General features: G+C 40.4%; 1 long non-coding RNA gene across 4 annotated transcripts; it reads left to right on the forward strand.

Moving 5' to 3' along the window:
* The first annotated feature begins 924 nt into the window (after window positions 1-924).
* On the forward strand, window positions 925-9706 carry LOC131364401 (uncharacterized). Of its 4 annotated transcripts, none has more exons than XR_009206467.1 (6): window positions 925-1170; window positions 2748-2832; window positions 5645-5732; window positions 5817-5888; window positions 6212-6282; window positions 6586-9706. It is a non-coding gene; the product is annotated as an uncharacterized LOC131364401 (long non-coding RNA). The 4 variants fall into 4 exon arrangements; XR_009206465.1 differs by lacking the exon at window positions 925-1170 and adding an exon at window positions 1401-2200; XR_009206466.1 differs by lacking the exon at window positions 925-1170 and adding an exon at window positions 1401-1966.
* Window positions 9707-14885: the final 5179 nt, after the last annotated feature.

Genomic DNA, 14885 nt, shown 5'->3' on the forward strand with positions numbered 1-14885 from the left:
TGTACAAAAACAGCAACAGCAGCAATTCAGTAAATGTTCAGAGACGGCATGTAAACACTTATAAAAGTGGCTGGTGCTATAGACATGGATGAATATTGAATTGAAGTGAGTGTTCCAGTTTAGAACAGTTCAGTTCACACAGGTGTGTGTGTGTGTGTGAGAGAGAGAGTTCGGTACAGTTCAGTTCTGGGTGTTGACAAGTCTGATGGCTTGAAGGAAGAAACTGTTACACAGTCATTTATGAGGCCAGAATGTTTGGATCCTTCTTTAACTGTTAGCAGTAGGCTCTTTTTTCTTTTCTTTTTCTTGTAGGATTATAGTTTCTAAGGTTTATGAGGTACTGTGAGGCCCTGGAAGACATGCTGTAACAGGGGTTTACTAAAGTACTAGATAAAAATGACTAAATAATTCGATTGTTATATTCAAGATTTAACAGTTTATTGTCATATGGACAGCAAACAGTGTGTTCCACCATACAATGAAGTTCTTACTCTGTGAATCATCAAGCAGCCTAACACACAAGTTAAGGGGGGAAAAAAGAAAAGAAGAAATACTGTAATATACAAGGTGTGAATTAGTAATGTACAATTACACAGTCTGAAACACACAATGGGAACACAAATAACTGGAGTGAGTGTAGAAAGACAGTGCTGAGAGTGACCACTGTCTTTCCTGATTATTCTTCTTGATGCTGATCATTAAAATAGATAATGATAAAACCTTGCATAAGTGATGCGGAAAAGAAGACTAAGATAAAATGTAAGAAAATGGGAGTTTATTGTCATGTTTTGCGTTGTGAGTTGTTCATTAACCGCACCGGGTTTACTTAAAAGGAAACTCTTTATTAATTAAACAACAGCCATTGTTGTCATGCTACCGCTAGCTCCTCAGGCGTACACACATCTACTGCGCATGTTCTAACAACTCCGGCAGCTCTTAAAGGGCACAACACCTTTAAGTCTATATCATTACATTTATCTTTCTTTTTTTTTCTTACCCCACCCATGTCAAGCTATTTACAAGGTTAACAGCCAGGCACGGGTGCTTGGTCAGGTGTGGCACTCGTCCATTACAGGAGAGGCCACTTGGCGCTACCTTACCAAACACGATAAGACAGTAGGACGTGAACGCTATTTATGCTACAAAGAAGAGAGGGACAACACGATCACGGTAGGTTTAAAAATAAAAAAAAATCCCCAACCTTTAAACATTCATACACAGATTAGTAGACATGGTGAGGACTAGTATTTCATTATTTTCTAAAGAAACGAATTTGAAGTGGCATTTTTGAACCTATTTGTATCTTGGAGTATTCCATTGTGGGCGTGTCCCACTGCACCTACGGCTCTTTTAGTACAAGGGCTTGTTGATTGCGCTTCCCATTGTCCAAGCAAACGGTTTCTTATCGTCTCCTGTGTAATGAGTGGGAGTATCCATCGACTTCTGGGGCTTTTGCTTTGAAAGGAGCCGTGTGCGCCTTACTTCAGCTAGTGTAGAGAATTATGTGCACCTATTGATTTTCCTTGATTTCCCGGCGAGTTTAAAGCAATTTTGCATTCATGGCCATTCCCATTGTGGAATTCCGGTGGCTCGGCAGTAAAGCTAATAATATTTCTGGATTTATTGACTTATTTCCACGGAACTATTGTAATCCGGTCCTTAATGCTGGCGCCAAGCGCATACTCAGTGTTTCCAACTTGTCCGGACTTGGTCAGCGACGTTGTTATTTATGGACAGGCTCCGTTCTGCCTTCCGGGTTGTTTCAGTCGAGTTGAGTGACGGTTGAATTGTCCAATCCGCAGAGGGATTGCGTGCGGCATCCCAGCCTATCAGCTGTAAGTAGGGGCGGAACCTGTCCTATCCTAGTGGTTAGCGCTTACGTTTATGGAGCTCAGGCCCGTAGAGAGCTCGGTTCGAGTGTATGCTACGTGCTTCTTGTTCGAAGTAGAGGAAAAGCGGGTGATGGGTGTGTTAATAGCTAAAATCTCCATGAATAAATGGCATATTTTATGCGCTAATCACGTTAGCGCTAGCAGCTAATGCTAATCGCTAGCTTGGTCTGTGCCATTACTAAGCCTTGGATTGGCACCAATAAGTGATGTTGAGATTGAAAAAGAATTGTTGTTGAATCAAAATGAATGAACTACAACTTTTTGTAAGCCGTATGAAATATTGGGCTACTTTTCTTGCCGATAGCCCGGTGAGTGTATAGCATGTTGACTTTTAGCTCGTAGCTTGTAGCTGTGGCTAATATGGTCAGATGAAATGACCGCATACTTGATATTGTTGTCTAGATACTGTCCATAAAATCCAGTCGGGGGTTTGTGAGAATGATGTCTAATGTTTACATGCTTTGGTGTCTTTTTGTATCATTGCAAATGAATAAACGGCATGTTTTATGTGCTAATCGCGTTAGCGCTGGTAGCTAATGCTAATCGCTAGCTTGGTCTGTGCCATTACTAAGCCTAGGATTGGCACAAATAAGTGATGCTGAGATAGAAATGGTTTTGATGTAAATTCTGTTATTTCCTGGTTAAAAGCCTATTCTGTTTAACAGGACATAACTACTGTATAAAAAAAATGTAGAAATTCATAGTAATGTTCTAGTTAAGGATGCTGAAAAGGTTAAAAGTGGATGTTAAATAATTCATTTCAGCAACTTGTATATGGTTAGGTTAAGAGTCCATGTTACCTGAGTCATATTTCTATGTTAAAAAGCCCATTGTACTTTGTTTTATCTCATCAAGAAGACGACAAAGACCCTCTCTCTGCGTCGAAATGACGTAATCCTCGAGAAACCACCTGTGATGGACTTCATTTGAGCTTTCCCAGGTATGTTTCAAGATTCAAGAACCTTTATTGTCATTTCAACCACATATAGCTGACGCAGTACATAGTGAAATGAGACGTTTCTCCAGGACCTGGTGCTACATAAACATACAACAACTGAAAGTTCGTCCAAGTCACATAAAGTGAAGTGTGCCACATAAAGTGTTAAGTGTAACGACAATACAGTGCAAAAAATAATAAATACAAAAAAGACAACACAAAAACACAGGACACTTAGCACCGAAAATAAGAAAAAGAACATGCATTGAAATGTAAATGAAATGAAATATAATGAGATGATGAACTTTGGGGCCTGACATGTGTTGTGCAAGAATACAATATAGCAGCAGTTGAGGTAGTGCAAAATAGAAATAAATGTAAATATAGCAGCAGATGAAAAACACAGGGGCTGAGGTAGTGCAATAAGTATTGAACAATATAAGTTATGTGTGTGTGAGTGTGTGTGTCCACACAGGTGAGAGAGAGAGAGAGAGAGAGCGTGTGGTTGTATGTATGTGTGTGTGAGAGCCAGAGAGTTATGTACAGTTTAGTCCTGAGTGTGTGTGTGAGAGAGAGAGTTTTGTACAGTTCAGTCCCGGGTGTTGAGGAGCCTGATGGCTTGAGGAAAGAAACTGTTACACAGTCTGGTTGTGAGGGCCCGAATGCTCCGGTACCTCTTTCCAGATGACAGGAGGGTGAATAGTGTGTGGGGTGTGTAAGTGTGTGTGTGAGGGTGTGTGGGGTCAGCCACAATGCTGTTAGCTTTGCGGATGCAGCGTGAAGTGTAGATGTCCTTGATAGAGGGGAGAGAGACTCCGATGAGCTTCTCAGCTGTCCTCACTATCCGCTGAAGGGTCTTGCGATCCAAGACGGTGCAGTTCCCAAACCAGGCAGTGATGCAGCTGTTCAGGACGCTCTCGATGGTCCCTCTGTAGAACACAGTCAGGATGGTGGGAGGGAGATGGGCTTTCCTTAGCCTCCTCAGGAAGTAGAGGTGCTGCTGGGCTTTCTTGGTGATGGAGCCGGTGTTGAGTGACCAGGTGAAGTTCTCTGCCAGATGAACACCAAGGAATTTGGTGCTCTTGACGATCTCCACAGCGGATCCGTCAATGGACAGCGGAGAATGGTCACTCTGTGCTCTCCTGAAGTCAGCAACCATCTCTTTAGTCTTGTCGACGTTCAGAGACAGGTTGTTGGCTGTACACCATGCTGTTAGCTGCCGCACCTCCTCTCTGTAAGCTGACTCATCGTTCTTGCTGATGAGACCCACCACGGTCGTGTCATCGGCGAACTTGATGTGGGTGGAGATTGCTGCACAATCGTGAGTCAGCAGAGTGAACAGCAGTGGACTGAGCACACAGCCCTGAGGAGCTCCAGTGCTCAGTGTGGTGGTGCTGGAAATGCTGTTCCCGATCCGGACTGACTGGGGTCTCCCAGTCAGGAAATCCAGGATCCAGTTGCAGAGAGAGGTGTTCAGGCCCAGCTGGCTCACCTTCTCAATCAGCTGCTGAGGGATGATTGTGTTGAATGCTGAACTGAAGTCTATGAACAGCTTCCGTACATATGTGTCCTTACAGGCCAGGTGTGTGAGGGCAAGATGGAGGGTTGTGGTGATGGCATCGTCTGTGGAACGGTTAGGAAGATATGCAAACTGCAAAGGGTCCAGCAAGGGTGGTAGCTGTGTCTTGATGTGCCTCCTGATGAGCTTCTTGAAGCATTTCATTGCGATTGGTGTGAGTGCTACGGGACGATAGTCATGGAGGCAGGAAACTGTAGACTTCTTTGGCACAGGGACGATGGTCGTTGTCTTGAGGCACGTTGGGATGATGGAGCTGCTCAGGGAGATGTCGAAGATGTCAGTGAAGACATCTGCCAGCTGCTCTGCACACTCCCTGAGAATTCTGCCAGGAATGTTGTCTGGTCCAGCAGACTTCCGTGGGTTAACTCTGCATAGAGTTCTCTTTAGGAGATAGGAGGAGGGATGGTCTTCCTCGCTGTTGTGGTGTTCTGTGCCTCAAACCGAGCGTAGAAGTCGTTCAGCGCATCTGGAAGGGAGGCGTCACTGTCACAGGCAGATGATGTTGTCTTGTAGTTGGTGATCGCCTGGATGCCCTGCCACATGTGCTGGGAGTCTCCGCTGTTCTGGAAGTGGCCGTGGATTCTCAGGGCGTGCATGCGCTTCGCCTCTCTGATGGCTCGGGACAGTTTGGCCCTTGCTGTTTTTAAGGCCGCCCTGTCCCCTGCTATTTATTTATTTTCTAATAAAGATTTAAAACTGTTTACGAAAATGGGATTCCGGATAAGGGAACAAACATCTTGGAGGACATCCCAGCAGACCAGATAAGCAGACCAAAGGAGTGAGTATAAACCCTCTTCCACAAATAAAAGTTTTAGAAATTGTGCGCACACAGAAGATAAAACAGCAAAAGAGAAGAAGGATATTTACTATCGTGGAAAAAGAACACTTCAGCCTGCTTCGGTTGTGTTGCCATCATGGTCGCAAGGTCACCTAAATCAGAGAAAAAGACAAACCTGCTTTGAATTTTCACTACACTTTTATTGGGCCTTTAAGGTCCTAGGTTGGAATGTTCTGTGCGGGTGGGTAATATTTAGCTCTTAAGTTTTCTAATATGTTTGATGGTTGGTTTCCTATTTGAATTTGGATAGTTTTACAATTTTAGGCCTTTTGTTCCAATATTTATGAATAGCTTATTTTTTTTGCTTTTCTGATTTTAAATATGTCTTGGTTTAGCAAAGGATTTTCTGCCAATTTTTATGATTCAGTGATTCCATGTGTATGCTTTCCCTTACCTAGAAGGTGTGCTTGGTCTGGTATTATGGCTACACTCTTCAACAGGTTTGCAGTCCTGTCCGATTTGGAACCTGCTGAGAAACAAAGAAATGTAAGTTCAAATCCAAGTGAAAAACATGGTAAAGATACATCTCTAAAGTTTACCTTAACAAAAAAGTATTTTAAACTATTACAGGTCTTACACCACTCTGAAATCCTGGAAGTTAGAACAGTGACCAGTCCTTACCCCCAGGGCATGCTCAGACAAGTAACAAAACTTACATCTTTTATAAAACCTTCTTCCCCGAGTCAATCTACCTTAGATAAGGTTAAAATTAATACAGCACAGTGGATGGAAAGGAATATTCATATCCTAAGGGAACACTATGATGAAGTAATTGCAACAGTTATACTTTATATGATACTTTATATGAAGTAAAGGTGTTTGATACAGAAGCTTTTGACAGAGTAGAAGAGTAGAAGCAGATATAAGAGAACGTTCACAGAGAGTTCAGTTCAAACCTTAAGATCAATGTTGACTCTAATACCAAAAAAACAACTTACCGACTCGTTTGACCCTTTTGATTGCAGGGAATCTTTTCCACCTCTGCCTGAACCCATAGCTGGACCCAGTCGGGAAAAAGGTCTCAACAACAAAAAAGGTGAGCATAGTGATAGGGAACAGGATTGGAAGGGCCCATTTACCCTGGGACAAGGTAGCCCTAAAGAGAAAAGAGAGATAAAACATAACAGACGATGTTCAGAACAGATAGTGGAGGTGACTAAATTTGCGAATTTAAATACATCAATGCAAGTAGTCTTGGAACCTAGACCTACAGACCCACCTTTAGGTTCGGGTTCACCGAACTCAGATTCAGGGGAGGGGGATCAGAATAGAGGGACGTCTTATAGCCATATAGTTAGCTGAGGTGATGATCAGATCTCTCTTCTTTCTCCTGTTTCAGTGTTATCTTCGGGCGTGTTGACGGAGCAGGTTTCCAGCAATCCCCAGACATCAGGTGGTAGAGGGGTGAAAATGATGATGGGTGACCTTGCAAAAAGAGAAACATCCTCTCAAAGTGACTCCCAATCTGAATCCCCCCTACTAAAAATAATGCTAATGGGGAAAAGCATGCTTTAGCCATGCGCCTGGAGCCAACAAGACACCCTAGAACAAGTAGAAAGATTTATGACTGGGAAATCCAAATAAGCAAACCCATCCTGATAATAGGAGACTCAAATTTGTCCCGGATTCCGCAGTTTAGGGATAGCAGGGTCCAGGTAGACAGTTTTCCGGGGGTGACCTTTTTATCACATCAGGGGGTCCTGGAGAAACTCGGGACCCATCCTGAGGTGGAGAAGGTCGTCTTATCAGACGGTTTGAATAATTGTTTAGGGAAACAAACACCTATCACTTTGTGGAAACAATTACAACAATTACTAAAAACATATACTAAAATATTCCGCAATGCGCAGGTGTATGTGCCGTTGTTAAATTAGATTATTAGACAGATTAGGGAGAGAGGTACAGTCACTAATACAAACCCTAAGTAAAATAATAGCGCAAAAATGTCAATTCTTACCCGAATTAAACAGGCTGCGCTTCCACACCGAAGCATGAGATCCGATCCACTGGCGCTCAGATACAACAGCATCCATCCTTGATTTCTGGCTGGACCAATTAAACATGTAAAGGGGGAAGAATGTCCGCAGACAACTCCCCACCTATCAAACATTACAAATTTATCAACTTATATGCTGAGCCAAATAGAAATAGACATCTTAGAAAAAGGATTATCTTTTATTCCCACACCACAGCGGTTCGACTGAATGGAACTCTAAAGAGACGCGCACCGATATCGCAGGCGATTAAAATTTTTGGATTATTTTGAATATCAAAACAATCAAAATCGCTTACCGTTTGTTGCTAATTCTAAATGGGAACCGAAGGTAGAGTCTATCTCGGAGGGTATCCGAACACTATCCGTAAAGACACTCACGCACTCACGCTCTCGAGTCCGCAACACAAAACCCAATAGACCAAACCTCACCTGTGAACAATTTAAAACATTAAAAGCATTATCACAAAATACAGACATAATAATAAAACCAGCTGATAAGGGCTCTCAGGTAGTTATTATGCACAGATCACATTACTTACAAGAAGCCAGTCAGCAATTGGGAAATACGCAATATTATGCGCTGTTACAACACCCGATTTATAAAGAAACAGAGTAGAATCTGTCAAATATTAGTCTCTTAAAACCTCTAAATTCATTACGCCTAGACAATATACCGTACGTATGTCAGTGGTCCAGATGCCCCCAGAGCAAGACAGTTTTATTTGCTTCCCAAAATTCATAAACTGCCATAAAAATGGGCGGTACCCTTTAGAGTTCCCAGCGGACGTCCAATCATTAGTGATTGCAGCTAAGAGTCCTATCAGGTGGCTGAGTTCATTGATTATTTTATTAATCCATTATCTCAAAAACATGATAGCTATATACAAGATACATATGATTTTGTGGATAAAATAAAAGGTTTGGTGATACCAGATATGGCTTTTTTGTTTACTATTGACATCAATTCATTGTACACATATATAGATACACAACTGGGTCTACAGGCTGTTAGGGGGGCGTTTTGTAAATATCCAGATTCGTCTAGACCAGGTAAAGAAATCTTACAATTATTGGAACTGAGCCTGAGGAGAAATGATTTTGAATTTAATGAAAAATATTATCTTCAAATTCATGGTACTGCTATGGGAAAGAAATTTGCCCCAGCGTATGCAAATTTATATATGAGCACCTGGGAGGAATCTGCCTTTCTCAAATGCAGTAAACTACGAGAGGTTTATTATAGATTTCTTGATGACATATTTTGTATCTGGGCTCATTCTCAGGAAGAATTTGGTAATTTTTTAGAAATTCTAAATTCTCATCATTCAGCTATTAGCATCACATAATATACAGACAGAGAAAATTGAGTTTTTGAATACACAAACATTTAAGTCGTTGGGAAATGGGACTAAGGGTCTAGCCACTAAGGTGTATTTTAAGGATACTGATAGACATGCTCTATTGCATAAAAGTAGTTTCCATCCTAGGCACACCTTTAGAGGTATTGTGAAATCACAACTAATCCGATTTCACAGGATATGCAGCTTCCCGGAGGACGTGGAGGAGGCCACCCAGACTCTGTTCTGTTCAGAACCAGGGGGTATGCTGGGCAATTCTTGAGGCAAATTAGAATGGAAGTGAAACAAAATTTTGATGCAAATCAATATTACCTCAAGTCGGGTAATCAACAACCAATGGTTCCATTTGTACTTACGTTTTCTCATCATTTTACACACTTTCAATAGGAACTTCAAAAAATGCTTCCAGGAAGCCCAAGAATCAACAGCTGATTTGGCCAAGTTTAAACCAATTACTGCATACAGGAAAAATAAGAATTTAAAGGATATTTTAGTACACACCAGAATAAATAAGAAGGATAAGCATCAAAAAGAATCTAAACATATTTCATTAACTAAATATTTAAAGAATAACTATACAGGATTGGGCATTCCAATTGAACAGATGTTACATCTGTACACCTATAATGTAGTTTATTTTATTAGGTGTAGGGAATGCCAATTACTATATATAGGTGAAATTAAAAATAGATTGAAGGATAAACTCAAACAACATCTATATCAAATCAGACAGGGGAGGAAAAATAACTTATTGTACAATCATTTCTGTATGCATGTGTCCGAGAAGCTGCAGACCCAGGGGGTGGAGAGCAAATTGGGTTGGACAGATGCGTAGAGTGGAAAAGGGGTTGATCGGTATTTTAAATACACGGGAACCCTTTGGTCTAAATGAAAAATAGGAGAATTTGAAAGTAAAACGTAACTTTTTGAAGATTACAAGGACATAGAAGGGATAGAAGGATAGATTTTTTGACAATACTTACCTTTAGTAAGGAACTGTCCTTCTACCAAAGTGAGTCCGGTCCATGTGGAGACTCCCCCAGAAGATTCTCTGCCCCCTGCTGGTGAAGCATACACATGGATGAGCAATTGAGTTCTCTTAGACACGGGGACCTGGAGTTTAATATAATTTAATATAATGTTTATGATTAAAATAAATGACCAATTTTATATGCATTATTGTTGTATTTACTTATGTTTGTTTGTTTATTTATTTATTTATTAATTCAATTATTTATGTATTTATGAATTATTTATTTACTTATTTATTGATCATAATATATATCTAATTTATACATGTATTTTTGTGGTGTGGTTGACATGAACACTGTGTGTGTGTGTGTAAAAATTTTTTACTTACTTGAAGTGTGTAATTAAAATTCCTTTTTTGCACTGAGGATACTGGGACAGGGAGCACTGAAATACAACAGATAGCACTCATGTTAATAATGTTAAAAAATAGGTCTCTCTCTAGTCTCTACTTAGGTCTATTATGTACTCATTCATGTGATGTTATGCTTTATGTAGAGCCTAGGGAGTCTTTTTATCTTCATATTCTCCTATAAATTTCGAACCTCAATAGTCTGAACTAATTTTATCTGAACCTTTTATCTAGACTCCCAATTCATCATTTTAAAAACTCTTTTCTCTCTCTTCTACAGTTTCTTTCCTTTCTTTTCTCCTTCCCTTTTCCCCTTCTTTTTCCTTTTTTTCCTCAGTTTTCCCTAATCCTAATTTCCTTTCCCTCCCCCATGAAAGGTCAGTTTTTGCTTCTTTTCTTCTTCTCTCTTTTTCTTTCGCTTTCTCCTTCTTTCTCCCTCTACCTCCCCCCCCCCGTTTTCCTGTTCCCTCCCTAACCTTAACCCCTTTCCCCTATCTTTCTAACTTTAACCTTCTTTCTTTCCCCCTAAATAGGTTAACCCCTTTTCCTTTCCTGGTCCCTGATCTTAACCTCTTTCTCTTGTTCTATCTTCATTTTTTCCTTTCTTTGAAATAACCCCGCCCCTTCCCCCAACCCTAACCTTAACCTTCCTTTTTTACCTAAACCAAACAACCCCCCCAACCCCAACTTTAACCTTCCTAACCCCTTCCCTTCCCCATCCCTAATCTTAACCTCCCTATCTTTGCCCCCCCACCATAACCTTAACCTTCCCATTTCTATTTATACTCCCCCACCCTAACCTTTAACCTTCCTTTTTACCTAAACCAGCCCCCCTGAGCCTAACCTCAACCCTAACCTAGGGTTAACCAGTAATCCTCTGAGGAAGCATTGTTAGTGCGAAACGTTAGGATTCTAAAGGAATCTCTTGTTTACTGCAATTCCTTTCTGCATGGTTTTTAATTTGTTTTTTAAAAAGAAAATATACCAATAAAGTTCATTGTTTTAAAACTACATGGAGGAAAGAAGACAACAGCAACAACAATCAACAAACACCAAGCCAATCAAACCAACAAAGAGAAGGAACCCACCATCAAAAAGGTACTTACCTGCCTCAGGAAGAAGATCAACGGGGGATTTTTCCTTTTTCTCTGGTTTTTATCAAAAACTCTTGGCTTGAAGGACATTCATCACTCTACCCACATTTGAGTTTTTGTTTTGATTTCTGGTTAAGTTCAAACCCAACAAAAATTTCAGTTTAAGTTGGTTGGGTAAGGACTAGTTTTTTTCATTTCATTTCATTTGTTGTATTTTGTCTTTTCCCTGGTATTTTAAACATTATGATTGCCTTGCAGAATAGGTTTGCAGTTTTAGGAGACCAATGCTCAACTGGAGATGGGGGGACACATGCAGACATCTAGCCAGGTCACTTTTGATAAAACTCTCTGTAAGAAATATTTCAAACTTATACAGGCACATCACCATATGCAGACCATAAGACTCACTACATACACACACTTTCCCAACAGGCATGTTCAGACAAGTTAAGAAACTTGCACAGTTCATTAAACCATCCTCACCTAGCAGTTTCACTACAGAGAAAATCATGAAAAACACACACAACTGGATGTATGCTAACATGGTCATTTTACAAGAACACTACACAATAGTAATAGACAGTTTAATGAAACATATCAATGGTTTCAAAGATTTGGAGTGGCAGTGAAGTGGGCTCAAAATAGATATAAACACAAATTAACTGAAAATCCACTGACCTCCTGTAAACAACTCATTTTAGATAAGCAGTCCACATTTCAGGACACAAAGAGCCCATCTTCACATGCCACTACACTCCAAATGGTTGTCTCTCCACAGGCCCAGGCCCACAGAACATCATCTCATCACAATACTAAACACTCTACATCAACTTCATCTTCACTTGTATCATCTTCTGTTACAGCAGAGTCAAAACAGAAACTGGTCACAGTACAAGCCTTAGTTCACCATAGGGAGGTGAGCCCAGTGTTTTCAACTATAGCTACACCCACAACAGTTGATAAAACTAACCCTGGTAACCTTTCTCATTTCAGATCTGTGACTTCAGTTGGGGAGAGTGATGGGTGCACGGGCAAAACCACTGCTGTACAGAGAGGGATAAGGATGATGGGGGACAACAAAGAGAAACATTCTCCATTCAAGTCCCGATCTGAATCATCCTTTGAGTCTGAACCGACAGCAGTGGTGGAACCCTCTAGTGTTCTGACGCCTCAGATGAACAATCTTTAGATAGAATTCCACTTAGAAACACACCATACAGACATTAATACTGATAGGAAATCAGTAGACTGGTCCATCATGATTCATAAACCAATTGTTTTCATAGGCGATTCTAATTTAAGCCGTATCCCTGACATTAGGTTTACCAACGTACAGGTAGACAGTTTTCCGGGGGCCAATTTCATGCATTTTGACCTTTGGGCAGATGATATGGATCTTCACTAGCATAATAAACATTTTTGATCACTTACCTTCATTATAGTTTAAATGATAGAGTCTAAAGGTAAAATTGCCAGCTTCAATAATGGGATTCCATGAGACTCAATAGTAAAGGTGAGATAAGGTTTTGTAAAGCCATTAAAGTTATCTGAACTGTCAATTCATTGTTGACTTTTTCCACTTGTACAGTACAGGTCTGAGAGTTCCCTTCCTGGTCACAAGTAATGATAAAATGGTTGTTTATACTATTATTATTATCATTATTTTGTTGTTGTTGTGGTTATAGGAGACTTTAATATAGATTTCCTCCCCCCCCTTCTTTTTTTGTGTGTTGATTGCTGTGAAACACGTGTGAGCACTTTATTTTTTAGCACTTATTATTTAGCACTTAGAAATCTCTTATTTGGTCTTCTTTAACTACATTTCCCTGCCCCTAACCGTAACCCCGCCCCCAACCCTGCCCCTAATCATAACCCCGCCCTAATCCTAACCTTAACCCCGCCCTAATCCTAACATTAACCACGCCCTAATCCTAACCTTAACCCCAACCCTGCCCCTAACCCCACCCTAACCTTAACCCCGCCCCCAATCCTGCCCTTAGTCCTAACCCCGCCCTAACATTAACCCTGCCCCCAACTCTAACCCCACCCTCCATCCCTTTCCCTCTTGTTACAATACATTTCAAATAAAAGGTTAAGAAGGATCAAAAATTATACTTACCTGGTTTTGATCCTATTCTTCAATACTTACCTCAATTCCAATCCATAGTCCAGTTTCATGTGTCCAGGGGGGGATCCCGATGACCAGTCCTAGAAGAAAAAAAGAGAGAGAAAAGGTTAGTTTATTTCCTAAACAAAAAAATTTTATGATTTATGAATATGGAATTAAGGGAGAGGGGAGTCTCTTGGATGAGCCCGTGCACGTAAAACCCATTTGGGGATTATATATAACAAAATACATATTTCTTAACCTAACCCATTTCTCTAAAATAACCCCTCCCCTTCCCCCAATCCTAACCTTAACCTTCTTATTTAAGGGCCCCCTATTCCCAGCCCCTGACTTCAACCTTAACTTTCCCATTTCTATTTAAACCCCCCCTCCCTTCCCTATGTTCTAAAAACCTCCCTTTCTCTCTTTCCCCAAAGGTTAACCTTTCCCTTCCCTGCCTCAATTTCCTTTTTCTCTCTCTAACCTTAATCCCTTTCCCCTCTCTAACCTTTTTCTTTTCCCCCTAATAGGCTAACCCTTTTCTTTTCCCTGTCTTTAACCTTAACCTCTTTTCCTTTCCCTATCTTCTTCTGAAATAACTTCTCCCCTTCCCCCAACCCTAACCTTAAACTTCCTATCGTAGGCCCCCCTCCTCCTAACCTTAACCTTCCCATTTCTATCTAGAGTCCCCTCCCCCCAATCCTAACCTTCCCATTTTTCTGAAATAACCCCTCCCCTTTCCCCTAACCTGAACCTTCTGTTTAACTTTTCCTTTTCGGATTCACACTCTCACTCTCACTTTCGGACTCTTCTTATTCCAACCCCCCCCCCCCCCCCCTTTCCTTTTTTGACAATTAAAAGTTAGCTTCTTCTTCTTAAAAATTAATTCTCTTGTCTCTTTTATTAAAGAATATTTAATCTGTTATTTTTTAAATTTTATTACTTAAAAGGCAGAAAATCCTGTTTTTTCTAAATAATTTTATAATAATAAAAATATTTTACTTTTACATACATTTTTTTAAAAATATTGTTTGTTTCTCAAACTTTTTTTCTTTTTTCTGTCGTGTCTTTTTCTCTAAAAGGCCCCCCCCCCATTCTTTTCTTTGATATTTTTATTAATAAGGAGGGGAAACAGGAGTCTGTGCCCATGCTTCCTCCGCAGAAGTTGAGTAGAGTTGGCCCTAATCCCTAACCCCAACCCTAACCCTAATTCTTAATCCTAAACATAACCATAGGCGGCGTTTGAGGTCGTAAACCTAATTTAGACTGACCCCGAACCCTAAATCCAGAGCCCTAATTTTAATCTAAACCCTAATTCAGGTATTAGGGCTCAGGAAAGGACTTTCTAGGTTTTAGACCTAAATAAGGGCTATTTTGCGGTGGTCATAATGGAGGAGGCTGAAAATGAGGCCTTTTTACGGGAGCGGCAGCTTTTTTCCCCTAACCTAACCCTAACCCAAACCCTTATTATTATTATTATCATTATTATTATCATGCATACATTGGAGTCAGAATCTAAAGTTAACTCTTTAACTCTTATAGTTTAAAGTGAGTCTTTGTGCCTGTCCTCAGCATGGGACAATTAACCAACAAACACACACACTCAGAATGGAGCTGATTTTAAACACTGATGTATTTAAATATTCTTATGTATTTGGTTCTTTCTTCAAAATGATAAATAATAAAATAGTAAATAAGGATTT

The sequence above is a fragment of the Hemibagrus wyckioides genome, linkage group LG14 (genome assembly GCF_019097595.1).
Source record: "Hemibagrus wyckioides isolate EC202008001 linkage group LG14, SWU_Hwy_1.0, whole genome shotgun sequence".
Lineage (NCBI taxonomy): Eukaryota > Metazoa > Chordata > Actinopteri > Siluriformes > Bagridae > Hemibagrus > Hemibagrus wyckioides.